We start from the raw sequence: 18,253 nt of genomic DNA, 5'->3' as shown, positions 1-18,253 counted from the left end.
TCCATGTATCGATGTCTTGGCTGTTACACCCGTGGTCCTGGAGTAGCGTTTTTGACTAGTAAACAAAACGTCCCCGCCACTGGTAAGTATAGTTTAATATCGAGGGCAGCAGAAATCATATAATGGAAGTAGGACTAGTCATGAATAGGAAGGTAGGTGCAGACAGAGAGTTTTTGCGAAAAGTTGTACGATAGGGTTAATCTCATCACAATCAACAGCAAATCAACATTAAAACGATAGTTCAGTTATACATGCCATATTCGCAAACAGAAGGTGAAGAGACAGAGAAAGTATGTGAGGACATTGAAGGGTTAATTCAGTAAATATAGGGAGAAGAGAAACTAACTGTCCCGGAGGATTTTAATGCGGTTGTTGGGGAAGGCGTAGAAGAAAGGCTTACTAGATAATATGGGCTTGCAAATACTTATTGAGTTCTGTAGTAAGCACCAATTAGTAATAGCCAATAATCTTCTTAAGAATCACAACAAGGGTAGGTATACTAGGGAATGGCTGGGAGATACAGGAAGGTTTCAGTCAGGTTAAATCATATTCACACACAGATTCTGCAAACAGATATTAGATTGTAAGGTGCACCCAGGAGCATTTATAGACTCATATCACAATTTAGTAGCGATGAAGTGTTGTCTGAAGTTTGAGAGACTAGTTAGGAAGAACCAGTGCGCAAAGAAGTGGGATGCAGATGTACGTTTAACTGGGGATATGGGGTGTTCACAGCACTCCAGATGTGAAAGTTTACTGCGATTTAGTGAACTATATTTGGCACACTGTTGAGCGCCTTTTTACCTTTGTTGAAAGGGATGCACAATGTTGGGAAAACATTGTTCGTGTTTTTAAAAGTACGCATGACTGTGCACAACAAGTTTTAAACGCTGGGGTGCTGGTAACATCCCACCTACCTAGTAGTACGACTTTCTGTGTTGACCAGTGTTTATCATGATGTCACATGAGGAGGAGCGAAAACGTCTTAGAAGGCTGCTGGAGGAAGTTTTTAATGAAGACTGTGAGATTCCAGAGTTTTAAGATTCGGATGAGAATGAAGAAGAATAGTGCGAAGAAAGCGATCATGCAACTGCAAGTGATCAATCTGATGACGATGCTAGTGAAGATACAGCTTCCTCCTTTCCAACCACGCAGGAAAGGATTATGCTTGGTAAGGATTAAGTAACTAAATGGATCACTACATGACTACACCTAAGCCTAACAATATCATAACAAGGAAGCAAAATATAGTAACTCACCTTCCTGGTGCCAAACTAATTGCTAAAGACTGAAAGACTGCTGTAGAATGGTTTGATGTGTTAATAAACGAGCAAATTATTCGCTCAATGGTAGAGTGCACCAACCTTTAAATTGATCGCATTGAGGCCTTCTACAAGAAGGAAAATAGGTGCTGGGAAACAGATGTAATGGAAATACTGTTTTTCATTGGACTACTTATAATTGCTGGTTTTTATAGAGCAGCTAACATGAATTTACAAGAACTGTTTTCTTCACAGCGACTAGGAGTACAAATATTTCACAATACTGTGTCTTTGGACAGATTTTTGTTTCCTTATGAGGTGTATGAGAATTGATAATATTCGTGAAAGGAGGTAACGTAAGGAAACGGATAAAATGGATGCAATACAGGAAGTATTCAACTTGTTCAACGAAAACTGTAGAAATGCCTACAGCCTTAGAAGTAATACCACAACTGACGAACAACTGACTCCCTTCAGAGGTACATGTCCCTTTCTGGTGTATTTTCCTAGCAAACATGCTAAATACGGAATAAAAATACAGACATTATGTGATGCAAGGACTTGGTATACATCTCAAATAGAAATATATGCGGGAGAACAGCCTGAAGGGCCTTTCCAGGTTTCTAATTCACGTAAAGAAGTCGTTTTGAGACTTACTGAGGGTATTCAAGGAACTGGATGAATAACAACAACAGATAACTGGTACACTAGTATCTTGCTTGCTGAAGAATTACTGAAAAAGCGGCTATCATTTGTTGACACAATTAGAAAAATAAGCCTCAGCTTCCTACTGAACTGACTGTCATAAAAGGGAGAGAAACTGCAAGTACAATTTTTGCTTACAGAGGGGACATCTTACGTACCTAAAAAATTTAAAAATATTATACTGCTGTCAACAATGCATCCAAGTCCCAAGAGTATTGACATTCAACAGGTGAAAAGAAGAAACCTGGGATCATTACCTTCTACAACGTTACAAAAGGCGGTGTTGATACAGTTGACAAGTTGTGTGCAACATACACCGTAACAAGAAAAACAAAACTATGGTCTATTAAAAAACTAAAAACCCGCCTCGATTGCTTTTTTCGCAATCGAGGCGAGTTATTGGTTTTTTTAATATATTAACCAACGATTGCTGACGCGCTGCGATGTTGAAGGTTCTTAAAACGATGGCCATTAGCGGTGTTCTTTCGGATGGTAGATATTGCTTGCATTAATGCTCAAGTTGTAATGAAGAGTAACATCCACAGTTTTGCTGTTGAAAGAAGGTAGTTTACAAGACAGGTGGGGCAGGAGATTGTGCATTCTCAGGTTTTAAAAAGAGCTTAAAACTCGGCTGTACCAATATCCATCACGCTGAAGGCAGCTAAGACCTCAAGTACGGAAAAGTTTATTCCAGCAGTTCAAAGTAATAAACGTACATCAAGAACATGCACAGTTTGTCCAAGAAACGCCGACAAAAAGACGAAGTTCATCTGTTGCAAGTGTAACCAGTGTAAGGGTTTAAATCAGATAAAAAATATCTGTAGTAAATGTATGATTCAGAATCTTCTTCCAGTGTTGATGAAAATGTTCAGTTTTGAATTGATTTTCTCTAGACCTTTGAAGTGGATTATTGTTTTAAGTCATACAAATAGGTCTGTTGCTTTCTCTTTTAACATCTCTCTATAATTTTAAAATGGTTAAAGTTTCTCCTATTGGATTAATTTGAAAAATAGTATGTATTCGAACAATTGAAACCATTTCACACATATTATTGACTTATCAGTTATGGATAATTATTCGAGTAGCTTAGTAATGAAAATTGTACTTAAATGCGTTAATAGAAGACTAAATTCAATGTTTATTGTTTAATAAACCATTTAAGAAATAAATCGAAACCTCAATATCGTATTTATGTAGGGCGCTGTGAACACCCCACGTCCCTGGTTATGTTATGAATGCTCACCTTCCCAGTTATAGGTTAAGGAATGACGAGATGTGCTTGTATCCTCTGAAGCTAAGGAAACTGCGATATGAAATAGCTCAGTAAGAAATCTAGTGTCACTGTAATGGACACGTCTAAAAGGGTAACCGCAGAAACTGGAAAGGAAAACATCAGTACAAGGAAAGTAACTGAGAGGAAACTCTGGGTAAAGGGAAGAGATACTCCGGCTGATCGATAAAAGAAGGATGTTAACGGCACATTCGCGCTCGAGAGAGCTCTGTAAATTCTGATTCAGGTAATGAACCACAATGAGCGCTTCAAAGGAGGACTATGATGCATAACAGTGATACTGACCGCCACAGTGGTTCTAACTCTGCTGTGTTAGTATTTTCTATTTGTTTATTCATTTATTTGAGGTGGACATTGATCATGGGCACATACCACAATTCGCCCAGATCCCTGCAGACTGGATCCCTAAAGGGTAAGAAACAGTGAAAGTGTAAACTTGTAGTGTGAATGCAGAAGAGTTGTAAATTTTAGATTAAGAGCCACAGAAGCAACGGAAGAAGCCACGAACGTTAAAATTTTCAGAAGGGCGGGACAGTTGTGATAAATACTCTCATAAGAAAAGTAACAATAAGTAGCTTAGTAAGTAAGACTGGTTGCTGTATCTGACCGATGTGGTCAAGCCGCCAGTTGTTTTCGTTAAATTTTCTCTGTTTTGTACGAACATGACGCATAATAAGAATCTAGTTTGAAGGTCGTCCTAAGGGACTGGGTCAAGTTCATAGACGTGGGGAAGGAGGGGCGGTTAATGTAGCGTACCGACCAGATAAAGACATAATAGTGTGAGCCTGAGCGGCGTACTGCAGCAGCGCCGACAGCAGGTAAGTGCCGGATGTTGTCACTGTAATAATTCAATAAGGCCGACGTGATGTTGCGAGGCAGATTCACCTGCTGAAACAGCGAACTAAGTGATATTGTATAGGGTCCTGCAGCAAGGAGGCGAGGCAGATTTCCACACTGACAGTGGAAGTGGCGTATTAGGATACGTGGCTGGTAGTGATCCATATGCAAAAAAGCACGCCGCTTCCAAGTATTGATGATTTTGTAATGAAATCGTTCTCAGTCTCGTAGCTCTACGTGGACTACAGGGTTTTGCTGTACGAGGTCACCACTTGAACGCGCCTTAGAAGTCAGTGGTTGAAGGTCACAGGAGGACAACAGTTCTACATACCAAACTTTCTCTTCCCACCCCCCACCCCCCCAAGCCCCCCTCCAACACAGTCCAATGCCCCGGCCGTCCTTCTCAGATCAACGCCGGCAGTAGCACAGCTGATTCATGCACAAAGGGTAGGGGTTCGCTGTCCACACACACAGCCGCCATCATCCGTCATCGCAGTACAGGCATCTCTTTGGTGTGGGCACTCAGCTCCGTGATGCAGCCAGGCACGATCCGGGTCCATATCAGATACGCCTTTGTCGAGTGCACTCGCCGCTGGCGTGGGAATCGCACTGTCGGCTTACGTAGCAGAATTGCCAGCATTCAGTGCAGAATCCACGTCAGCAAACATGGAGTGTGCAAGCAGCCAGCCCATCAGAATTCAGTGGCCAGCCAGTGACTACTCTGGTGTGCTACACAGTGCAGATGTGTCTGTAAACAAGTTGTCACCTTTGCAGTTGCCTTTCTCTATAGGCTCCTGGGCTCCCCACTTTGCCTCTGTTACATGTTTGCGCCGCCCTCGCAGATAGCCACCCTTCCTTGCACTGAGGGTGATGAACTGTTGTAGACGATTAACATAAATGCAGGTAAATAATTATTTACACTAAGTAATTAACATACATCATTTTGTGCTTACGTATGTCTTCAGTACAACAACATCTCTTGGCACCTGTGTACTGTTTTCACATTACGAACATACACTGAAGGGGAAGAATGTGACTACTGCACAGCGCGAGATTGAATGAATGGTGTTCATTCCTGAGCAGTGCAGAAATATATTAGGGAGCCATTCCAGCGTCAATATGGGCCACAATCTGGGAAAACATATTGATGTAATTGATGTTGACAGAGGTAGGACCTCAATTTTTTTCCAGGTGTTAAAAGTGTACGTAGGTTGGCAAAATTCATAACACAAAGCTGACGAATCTGTTTAGTAGGACCGACTGGGGTTGTCGATCATCCTCACGGAAGAAGAAATATTTATAATGATAACGTCAAATGATGTGAGAACATGTACACTGCTGGCCACCGTAAATGCAACACCAAGAAAGACAAGAGGTAGCACAACAAAATTTATTTTATAGATAACATGTTGACCAAGTATCAAATGATTACGTTTACAGACGTCTGTGACATGTGGTTCCTGCCAGAATCAGTAGCCAGAGTAGCCACCATTGTTGGAGATCACCGCTGCCACACGTCTCGGCATTGAGTCAAAGAGACGTTGGATGTGTTCCTGGGGTACTGCAGCCCAAGCAGCTTCCACACGTTGCCAAAGATCATCTGGTGTGGCAGCTGGGGATGTAATCTGGGTCACTCGTTGAGCAACCATGGACCACATGTTTTCTATCGGCGGAAGATCCGGAGAGCGAGCCGGCTGGGAAGCAATTCAATCTGGTTATTGACGAAGAACCTTTGGACAATGCGTGCCACGTGTGGTCGCGCATTATCCTGTTGAAATATGGCTGTGGCCGAGCCCTGAATATAAGGAAGGACAACTGGCTCCAGCACCTCGGATATGTAGCGCCGGCTATTTAAAGTACCGGCAATGCGTACTAGAGGCGTGCGAAAGTAATATCCAATACCGCCCCATACCATAATACCCTGTGCAAGACCAGTGTGGCGGTGCATAATGCAGCTGTCCAGCATCCTCTCTCCACGGTGTCTCCACACTCGAATCCGACCATCGTGGTGGTGCAGACAGAAGCTTGCCTCGTCAGTAAAGACAACGTCATTCCATTCTGCCGTCCACATCCGTCTGTCATCACACCATTGGCAACGGAGACGTCTGTGGTTCTGCGTCAGTGGTAGACGAAGCAATGGACGTCTTGCGGACAGACCACTCTGCTGTAAACGGCGTCGAATGGTACGCGCAGACACTGGAGTATGCGTTACAGACGCAATGTGCTGTGCTATGGTTCGGGATGTCACTGAGCGATCCGTCACTGCCATGCGCACAATTTGCCTATCAGCACGTGCAGTGGTGCACCGAGGTGAATGCGATCGACCACGTCGGTCCGTCGTACCCTCCTGCATCCAACGGTCACATATCCGCATTACAGTTGTTTGGTTTCGTCCAACAGGACTAGCGATTTCTCTGTATGATAATCCACAATCTCGGTAAGCCACTATCCTTCCTCTGTCGAACTCGGATACTTGATCAAAAGATGTTCGCTGTTGTCTACGAGGCATAACTGATCGTCTTGTGAAACAACCACAAGGTAAACACACGTGCCGAACGTACACTCGTCGAAATCGCCAAGCCTTAAATGGCTCTATGAGGTGGCGCCACAGGCTCGCGTGGTGTGCGTCTGCGCTGAAATTCTAATCAGTTGCATATCTCATCGCTGCAAACTCATGGTGTAAATTTCACTTGATTCGGATGCTTCCTTCAGGATGTTGCATTTACAGTAGCCAGTAGTGTATTTTACGTGATGTTGCTATTATAATTTTTGTCTAGAATGAGGATGATCAACGGCTGACAGGGTGTGACAAATATAGTGTCATATACTGAAACAGATCGAACCTTTTAAATTTCAGTTTTTCAGGGGTTTCACAGTTACGTTTCGTTAACTCTCCCAGCAAGGAAACAGTAGTAAGTCAATATAGGCCATGTTAAGTGCCCTCACTTTACGAAGTGCTGCAGTGGGAAAGTAATGTGGGGATATCTATAATTAACCTCTGCCCTGGAATGTTCTGCGGTACACAACCACCTTTCACGTAAATTATTGTGAAAATGTGCGCAATAAATGATCTAAACGGAGATGCTGTTTGAGAGTTGCTTTCTATTAGAACATTCTAAACGGGGTGCCAGCAGTAATGGACAGCCCGGATGGCTGACTAGTGGGATAAGGATACCATGTAGATCAAAGCAGGAATTATATCCAAATGTTAGAAGTAGTCACAATAAAGCTACAGTAGCCGATAATAAACAGTACTGTAAGGTGCTTAAAAACGTTATTAGCAAGGCAAAGAATATGTGGTATGCAAATAGAATAGCTAATTCACAGGATAAAATTAAAGCCATATGGTTAGTTGTGAAGGAAGTGTCTGGTCATCAGAACAAGGTCGATGATATAAGGTCAGTTCGCTATAATAATATTTCTGTTAATGATAAATCAGATATATGAACAGTATTTTACAATCATTTTCTGAACATTGCTGGTGAATAAAACAAAAATTTAGTTTCTACAAGAAATCATATAAATTTCTTAGCACATGAATTTCTGAGATTGATGGCTTGGCTCTGAGCAGTATGCGACTTAACTTCTGAGGTCATCAGTGGCCTAGAACTTAGAACTAATTAAACCTAACTAACCTAAGGACATCACACACATCCACGCCCGAGGCAGGATTCGAACCTGCGACCGTAGCGGTCTCTCGGTTCCAGACTGTAGCGCCTAGAACCGCACGGCCACCCCGGCCGGCTGAGATTGATGTCTGAAATACTTCTTTGTGATACAGACAAGAGGGAGATTGAGTCAATAATTAAATAACTGAAGACTAAGGACTCTCATCGTTTTAATGGAGTGTCTAGCAGAATATTAAAGTACTGTGCTGCACATGTTAGCCCTGTATTTAGCCATATTTGTAATTTTTCCTTTAGGAATGGTCAGTTTCCTGAGCGATTAAGGTACTCAGTAGTAAAGCCACTTTATAAAAGGGGAGCAAGGGATAATATAGATAATATTAGACTTATTTCTATGCCATCAGTGTTTGCAAAAGTTATCGAGAAGGCTGTGTATGTAAGGTTAATTGATCATTTTATATCACACGATTTGCTATCAAATGTACAGTTCGACTTAAGAAGTCGTTTGACAACTGAAAATGCTATATTCTCTTTTCTCTGTGGGGTACTGGATAGGCTAAACAAAAAGTTTCGAACGCTTGGCGTATTTTTTGATTTAACAATGGCATTTGACTGTGTTGATCTCACAATATTGCTCCAGAAGTTGGACCATTACGGAAAAAGGGGAGTAGCTCGCAATTGGTTCACCTCTTACATTAGCAACAGGCAGCAAAAGGTCATTATTCAAAATGTTGTTAACGGTTGTGATGTGGGGTCTGAGTGGGGTACCGTTAAGTAGGGGGTGCCCCAGGGATCAGTGTTGGGGCTGCTCCTGTTCCTTATTTACATAAATGATATGCCCTCTAGTATTATGGGTAACTCAAAAACATTTCTGTTTGCTGATGACACTAGTTTGATAGTGAAGGATGTTGTGTGCAACATTGACTCGGTTTCACATTGTGCAGTACATGACCGCAGTTCATGGCTTGTAGAAAATAAACTAACGTTAAATCACAGTAAGACTTTAACAGTTTCTGACACATAATTCAACCAGACATGACTTTTTAATCTCACAGAACGGGCATATGATAAGTGAAACTGAACAGTTCAAATTTCTAGGTGTTCAGATGGATTGTAAGCTGCCATGGAAAGCCCACGTTCAGGATCTTGTTCAAAGACTTAATACTGCCATTTTTACTATTCGAACGGTATCAAAAGTGAGTGATACTTCGACACCTAAATTAGTCTACTTTGCTCATTTTCATTCACTTATGTCGTATGGTGTTTTATTTTGGGGCAACTCTTCCCATTCTAGAAAGATATTTTAGGCTCAGAAACGGGCGGTTCGGGTAATAAGTGGTGTGAGTTCACGAACCTCTTGTCGACATATGTTCACGAGTCTGGGTATTTTGACATTGGCATCTCATTATGTATATTCCTTATTGTCGTTTCTTGTTACAAATAATAGTTTATTCCCAAAAATAAGCAGCATTCCCTCGGTTAATACTCGGCAGAAATCAAACCTCCATTTGGATCGGACTTCCTTAACTCTTGTGCGAAAAGGTGTGCAGTATACTGCCGCATCCATTTTCAATAAGTTACCACTCGAATTCATAAATCTTAGCAGTAATCCACGCGGTTTCAAATCAAAACTGAAGAGTTTCCTCATGGGTCACTCATTCTATTCTGTCGAGGAGTTCCTTGAAAAATTAGGCTCATTCTTATTGTATTGCTGATAGCGTTTACTTAAACCTATGGACTGACTTTTTTCAGGGTCATGAACATTTATTTTTATCTGTTATTACTTTTTGTTGTAAGCTCATGTACTGACACGTTCCATGACCTTGGAGATTTGCTCCTGAATTTGTTCCTACGGAACCTGGCGTGTAAATAAATAAATAAAAAATGACTGACTTGATGCCTTAGCAATGAAACTAAGTTAACATCGGTACTACACACAAAAATAACTTCTATTATCCCCCACATGAATGAACAAAATTAGTAAACGATCTAGGAATAAGAGATGACATTCAAAACAGTGGTACAGCTATTACAAAGAATCGAGAGTGAAATAAGACATAAAAAGAAATGTTAAAAAAATTAATTAAATTCAAGCACCTGTTTCATACAATAGAATACGTAGCGATATACATTTGACAGAACTGAGCAATGGGTAGAATAATTTACACTATGGCTCCCACTTTAAAAATGGATACAGCGATCTAACTGAACGTACTTTGGTTAAGAGTGATTGTGAATTACTAAGCTACAAGCTAGTACGATACTCGTAAATTGAACAGCGACTGATGATTTTTGAAATAGCATGCTGCGGACACTAGGAATACATTTTAAAGGTTCCTAATATGCCAGAACTGCAAACCGCATACCATACACCTGCAGTAGTCCGCACAGCTGGGCCCAGGTCGACTCTGCATCAACTTGAAAGGTGGACTTCAACCTCCTCCTCTCATCCCAAGATCCACGAACGCATCTCCAGCTCAACTACCCAATATGAATCACGGCTCTTGCCCAAATATCTGACCAGACTCAGCTCGTAGTCTAAGGCCGAATCCCTCTCCCAGTCTGTCTACTATCATTTCCCAAAATACTCCATGTGGAGGACTTTCGAAAAACTAGAACTGCCAATCGAAAAGCGACAGCGCTTCTTTCCGCCAATCGGTCTCAATACAACCTACCTCCAGAAGACTGGCAAAGTCCATTCCTCCATTCCCGTAGCTTTCTATGACAGACGCCCCCTGGTACATCTCCTGATGTCACTGTAGATCTCCTAGGTAATTGGTTGCTTCCCTTCCTAAGTGGGAAACCACTTTGTGTGGGTCCCTATCTGACTTCTAAAAAACGAAAGGTCTGACCCAGCGAAAGTGCGTCGGGTATGCTGCCACACGGGCCCATTTCAGCGACAGAGGGAGGTTATTTTCGCGATCCTTATAGACATGGAACTCATAGGAAGGTTCACGGAAAACATCGTCTTGGATACCTGTAGTATCCGAAGAATGTACTTTCCTTGACAGGAATCAATTTTCAGGGCGCCGCATCATATCGGACACAGTGCCTTCCGAACAAGATATGAGTACCGCAATTGCATACGTCTGCATGATCTGAATAACTGAAGTTCAGAATGGTTCAAATGGCTCTGAGCACTATGGGATTTAACACCTGAGGTCATCAGTCCCCTAGAACTTGGAATTACTTAAACCTAACTAACCTAAGGACATCACACACATCCATGCCAGAGGAAGGATTCGAACCTGCGACCGTAGCGGTCGCGCGGTTCCAGGATGAAGCGCCTAGAACCGCTCGGCCACTCCAGCCGGCAATAACTCAGGTGAAAGAAAGGCGAGCCCGAAAGCCTTGCTGTCTTTCAAGTTTGTACGTAAACTGTGTTACGTAACGACTGACATTATTTTTTAAGAATAAAATTGCCCGACGGACATTAAATATTCTCAAAATTGTTTCCTAGATACGCCGGAAGCAGCGCGGACGAGTCTGTGACGGTGAAATGACAGCGACAGAGAAACGCTGATCGAGTAGCAGTCAATAACGAAGCTATTGCAGAACTCTGAACTGACTGAGCGCTGATGGAAGTGAACGTAGTGCCAATGACATCATGGCAATAGAAGGCTGCCGTCATAATGCTGACTGCATAGTCTGTGGCTAGAAAGCCCAGATCTATCGTAAGAGTAACTGTTCTGTTACCGACGCAGCAGAAAAGAGTGTGTGAAGTACCAGGCTGAGAAACCTTGGACCGACCAAGAGAGCTGACCTAATGGGAGAAACATGGCTCGTGGTATCATTGCTGCCACAGCATACCAGCTCACTCGAGTGTGCCCATCATACATAACTCTTATGTTCTGTTGGATTTCTATACCGCTGCAGCAGTCACGTCGAGAGCAGGGGTTTGTCGATAGACCCTCTACTCCCCTAGGCAACCTTGAACTACCATGAAGATCAAGTTCTACCGGAGAGACTAAGCCATTGAGACTTGCAGTGCCTACGCCGAGCCGAGATTGATCGAGTTTTGTGACTTTTACCATCCAGGAGGCTTAATCATTACTGCCTAGCACCATACCGTCAACCATCATCATAGCGGTGAGCCACTGCTGCAGTTTGCCCTGGTTCCCTCAGCAGACACACGCTGCCTCAAGTGGGAAGTTGCAGCCTTCCTCTGAAAGGCAACAAGTAGTCCAAGTGTTTCTGTAGGGCACCTCTCTGGGGCACTGATCTTCGATGACGTCTCTCTCAAGTTCTGTTAGATACTGATAAGTCTCTTTCACAAAGTTACGATTCATTTTCGTGACCCTCACAGTGGTCACTCAAAATCTGACGCTGTTCACACCCCTTTCGTACCCTACAAAGCTTCGTATATGTACAATTTTTTTTTCCTTTTCAGTCGTTTGACTGGTCTGATCATCATACCGCAGTGGTTTTGTTGGTGGCGCTACCAGGGTCTTTGTCCGCCTATGATGTAGCAGCCAACAGCGTGAGCCAGCGCCACCACTCCACGTCTGCCAGGGATGCACACGCCATTGCACGCTCACCTTCTGTGCACTCAATCTACATCTACATCCATACTTCGCAAGCCACCTGACAGTGTGTGGCGGAGGGTACTTTGGGAACCTCTATCAGTTCTCCCTTCTATTCCAGTCTAGTATTGTTCTTGGAAAGAAAGACTGTCGGTATGCCTCTGTGTGGGCTCTAATCTCTCTAATTTTATCCTCATGGTCTCTTCGCGAGATATACGTAGGAGGGAGCAATATACTGCTTGACTCCTCGGTGAAGGTATTTTCTCGAAACTTCAACAAAAGCCCGTACCGAACTACTGAGAGTCTCTCCTGCAAAGTCTTCCACTGGAGTTTATCTATCTTCTCCGTAACGCTTTCGCGATTTCTAAACGATCCTGTAACGAAGCGCGCTGCTCTCCGTTGGATCTTCTCTATCTCTTCTATCAACCCTATCTGGTACGGATCCCACACTGCTGAGCAATATTCAAGCAGTGGGCGAGTAAGTGTACTGTAACCTACTTCCATTGCTTTCGGATTGCATTTCCTTAGGATCCTTTCAATGAATCTCAGTCTGGCATCTGCTTTACCGACGGTCAACTTCATATGATCATTCCATTTTAAATCACTCCTAATGCCTACTCCCAGATACTTTATGGAATTAACTGCTTCCAGTTGCTGCTGCTATATTGTAGCTAAATGAACTTTCTTTCTATGCATTCGCAGAACATTACACTTGTCTACATTGCGATTCAATTGCCATTCCCTGCACCATGCGTCAATTCGTTGCAGATCCTCCTGCATTTCAGTACAATTTTCCATTGTTACAACCTCTCGATGTACTACAGCATCATCCGCAAAAAGCCTCAGTGAACTTCCGATGTTATCCACAAGGTCATTTATGTATATTGTGAATAGCAACGGTCCTACGACACTCCCCTGCGGCACAACTGAAATCATTCTTACTTCGGAAGACTTCTCTCCATTGAGAATGAAGTGCTGCGTCTGTTTTCTAGGAACTCTTCAATACAATAACACAATTGGTCTGATAGTCCATATGCTCTTACTTTGTTCATTAAACGACTGTGAGGAACTGTATCGAACGCCTTGTGGAAGTCAAGAAACACGGCATCTACCTGGGAACACGGGTCTGTGGCCCTCTGAGTCTCGTGGATGAATAGCGTGAGCTGGGTTTAACACGATCGTCTTTTCCGAAACCCATGCTGGTTCCGACAGAGTAGATTTCTAGTATCCAGAAAGAGCACGTAAGCCACCTGTGTTTGGAGAAGACAATTGTGTATGTACAAGTTATAAATATACAACCGCTACACTTTTCTGTGGCTTACAGGCATACAGCATCGACCTTGCCCGACAAAATCCCGATGACTGTACGAACCAAGGACCAGCCCTCTACACTACTGCAACGAGCATGGAATAAGGTTGAAGGGCGTAGGAACCATGCGTTGGAGCCAATTAGAGACAACAAGGTATTACACTTCCACGCCTGATGGCAGTCTTGGACGTCGGAGGTTTGCTCACCTGCAAACCCAGACAGGTAATGTGGTGAAGGCAAAAACGTTTCGTATTACACTATTCAGTGTACATTGTTGAACACAGGGCACCACAGTTGTCGACACCCATAAGTTCTCATTTTACTCAACGCAAGCATCAGTTGCGTTTGCAGTGGGCTCAGGATCATCGAGACTAAACCTTGATCAATAGAAACGAGTCAACTGGTCGTATGAATTACGTTTCTGATTACACATGTCGATGGTCGTGTCTGGATACGCCGTCAACCAGATGAACAGCTGTTCAAAACGTGCTCAGCCCCATGGCCAAAGGAGGGAGTAATTGGCTGTTCAGACAATAACCTACGCCTCTAATGGACCTGTGGTAGTTATCCAAGGCACCGTGGCAGCTGTGAGTACGTGAATACTACTGTGGACCACATGCATCACATTATGTTGATGACTTCTCCCAGCAGGATAAGTGTTCACTTCACACAGCTCTAATGGTGCTACAGTGGTTTGAGGAGCATGAAATCGAGATTGATATCTTGGCCGCCTAATTCACCTCATTCTGACTTCACGGAATGCATCCGGACGCCATCGGCCACGTCCAATCTCCTAAATAATGGGGTTTGTGTGACTTACACGTAGGTCAATGCTGCCACATACTTTCGCAAAATTCGCAAGGACTACTTTGAACACCTATCAAGCAGAACTGTGGTGTACTGCGTTCCAGAGGTAGATCAACACATTATGCATGTGGTCACAATGTTCTGGTTCACCATTGTATAAAGTGTTGTGTGTAATTACATATTAGAGATACTTATCACTTGCTATAGAACAAGACAGGATTCCCAAAGTAAAGAGAAGTGTTGTGAGAGCTGAAAGATGGTGGCAATGGAGTCGCCCACTAGGTGCTTCTAAGTACGTTGACTATTCCTCATGGCATGGGAAGAGGTTCCTAGGGTGGAGCGTCTAGTTTGGTAAATACTGTTTCATGGATCTAGTGAAGTGGTTAGCTGCAGAAATTGTGAAAATAAATTTCTTGATGGTGGTATTAGGCCACAACAAACTTATTTTCCCGTGGACCGCACATAAATGATTTTATTAACTAGGAAAATGATTGTTTCACTCACTGCAGGAACAACTTCTTGTGGACAGTTGGAATAATGACCATAGGAGAGACTTTTTGGCCTAATACCTGGCGATGTGGTGTTGGGACAGAGTTAGTCCCAATTTAGAATATTTGGTAAGCGATTTCCAGTTCAGTTTATATCCTATGAGCAAAGTAAATCCAACTGAAAACCTTGGCCAGTATCAAGTGGTAGACACAGATTTTAATTTAAGACTGTTACAACATGACACAGATAGAAATAAGAAACTCAAGCGAAATGGGAAAGTATGCGAATACACCGAAGTCGAAGACTTGAAGACTTGTTCGACGGGTGTAGTTTGTGTTGTACTGTGTCTGTTCGTGCTGACTCTCTAACAATATTTCCACATATGAAGAGGAAAATACGCTGAACACCTTTAGATGCTCGATTCCTGGTTTCCTGCAGCAACTGCACCCGACGATGTGTCAATAGATGAGGAAGAATACACACTGAAAATTTATCTTCGTTCCACTACTGATATTAACAAAATGCCTTTTCGTAACAGAGATAATTATAAACAATTTTTGATATTATGGCCTTGAATATCATAGCATCACATTTTCTCACACATATTTCAAAATAATCAGTGACTAACAACAAACTTTTGGCACATTTATGCCCTCCATGGTTAGTAGGAAAACATTGAAAACACAGCTGTTACTTGTAATAAACTCGCAAAGTGTATTTTCACGAAAAGTTTATAACTATTACAGTTCACATTTGAAACGGTTGGTTAAGTACGCTAAATCTGAGGGCCATTATTTAGGAGATGTGTTTTATTTACGTTCTGTGAATTAATAACATAACTCAGTATTTAGTTGCCCCTCGTATATCAAGGACTCGGTTTAGGTAACCTGGAATAGGGAAAAAGTTAACGTACGCGGAGATCCGCGTATTTTGCCTGCATCAAAGTTCCGCTTTACAGACAAAGCTATTTCGGTGGTTTTTATTCTTGGAAAAGTGTACCTCGAGAGTTACTGCTGAGAACGGGTGTCTGTTCTCTGACTGTTTTTAAGAACTCTTATGGCTTGTACGAACTCGCCAAGTTAAAAAACAGCTGTGACCCCCTGTTAAATTGCCCTGCCTATTCCGTGTTTTATCTGCTTTGTATGTAGAACCTAATATCCACCCGTTTTCCTGGATAGCCGGGTACACGACTCTGGAATGTTTCTCGCAGAGTGATTCTTTCTCACCCGCATTTTTGTTTTTCACTATACCCTTCTGTTTCCTCAGTACCTTCTTTTTAATTCTTTACGGTATTTTCTGTCGAGGAAACAATACGATGAAACATCTGTAAGTAAATCTGCCCTAGATTGTATCTTGTGAGCTATACAGGTTCAAGTAAAATAAAAAGAATACACTTACAACATTTCTAACAGAAAAAAATTATGCAAATATTTTTCCTTTCAATTTTTTTTATTTTCATTTGCTCAATACGACTTCAGTGGAGAATATCGGCGTAAATTATGTATTATATGCCTTATGAGTACAATACTATATTACATTTGGTATTCGTCTCAGCTCGAATATATTCTATAGACAAACAAAATTCTGTGCATGTAGTTTTGTGCTTGCAAATATCACTCACAATAACGAAATGAAACGCAGAATAAGCGTACGTCTTCTGCGTCAACCGATACTGAAAAATGCTGAGTAAAATACAGCGACAGAAGTCTTTTGGGAACATAACAAACAGGAAGTGCCGGGAAACGATGAGGCAATGCGTGCATGAAAAATACGAAACCCTTGGCATCAGTGTGGCAACGCTTACGGGGAACAATGCTTTCTTGACGAGTTTCTTTCCTCAAAATCTAATTTCTTTGTCTGCATGATTATGAATCATGTATGTAGGTTCACGAAGTCTGGCAAAAAAAGTTAAGCACCCAGATTGAGTGGAAGAAAATAAATTAAATATTTTGGGTTGAGAGAATTGAAATGCCTGGGCTAGCAGGACAGAGCGGATTAGATTGTGGAAAGGGGCCAAAATGAGTTCCTGTCAGTTGCACTCAACATACAAACTTCATTTATCAACTCACAGTATTTCAACAAGGATACGAAACACTCAAAACTTTAATGGACCTCCTTTGATTAGATCGGCTGAAGGCCCCATTCCAAATCCAAGGCAGAAGGCTTAAGCAAAACTGAAATACAAGGCTCTTCTGGAGGTTTCGCACAAGAATATTTTCTAGATTTTCAATCTAATCGGCTGAAGGCCTTAGCAATTTAATTTTAATAGAACCAGGCTGGAGGTCGCACATTAAGCAATGAGAGGAGTTTCACTCAAAAGGCAGAAGGTCGTATCTTAAAACATTTCATATAAAACGAAGAATAACAATCTCATGGGCAAGACAAGGACATTAATTTAAGAGATACACTCCTGGAAATGGAAAAAAGAACACATTGACACCGGTGTGTCAGACCCACCATACTTGCTCCGGACACTGCGAGAGGGCTGTACAAGCAATGATCACACGCACGGCACAGCGGACACACCAGGAACCGCGGTGTTGGCCGTCGAATGGCGCTAGCGGCGCAGCATTTGTGCACCGCCGCCGTCAGTGTCAGTCAGTTTGCCGTGGCATACGGAGCTCCATCGCAGTCTTTAACACTGGTAGCATGCCGCGACAGCGTGGACGTGAACCGTATGTGCAGCTGACGGACTTTGAGCGAGGGCGTATAGTGGGCATGCGGGAGGCCGGGTGGACGTACCGCCGAATTGCTCAACACGTGGGGCGTGAGGTCTCCACAGTACATCGATGTTGTCGCCAGTGGTCGGCGGAAGGTGCACGTGCCCGTCGACCTGGGACCGGACCGCAGCGACGCACGGATGCACGCCAAGACCGTAGGATCCTACGCAGTGCCGTAGGGGACCGCACCGCCACTTCCCAGCAAATTAGGGACACTGTTGCTCCTGGGGTATCGGCGAGGACCATTCGCAACCGTCTCCATGAAGCTGGGCTACGGTCCCGCACACCGTTAGGCCGTCTTCCGCTCACGCCCCAACATCGTGCAGCCCGCCTCCAGTGGTGTCGCGACAGGCGTGAATGGAGGGACGAATGGAGACGTGTCGTCTTCAGCGATGAGAGTCGCTTCTGCCTTGGTGCCACTGATGGTCGTATGCGTGTTTGGCGCCGTGCAGGTGAGCGCCACAATCAGGACTGCATACGACCGAGGCACACAGGGCCAACACCCGGCATCATGGTGTGGGGAGCGATCTCCTACACTGGCCGTACACCACTGGTGATCGTCGAGGGGACACTGAATAGTGCACGGTACATCCAAACCGTCATCGAACCCATCGTTCTACCATTCCTAGACCGGCAAGGGAACTTGCTGTTCCAACAGGACAATGCACGTCCGCATGTATCCCG

This window comes from Schistocerca piceifrons, chromosome 6 (genome assembly GCF_021461385.2).
Source record: "Schistocerca piceifrons isolate TAMUIC-IGC-003096 chromosome 6, iqSchPice1.1, whole genome shotgun sequence".
NCBI classification, from domain to species: Eukaryota; Metazoa; Arthropoda; class Insecta; order Orthoptera; family Acrididae; genus Schistocerca; species Schistocerca piceifrons.
Note: the sequence above shows the minus strand (reverse complement) of the source record.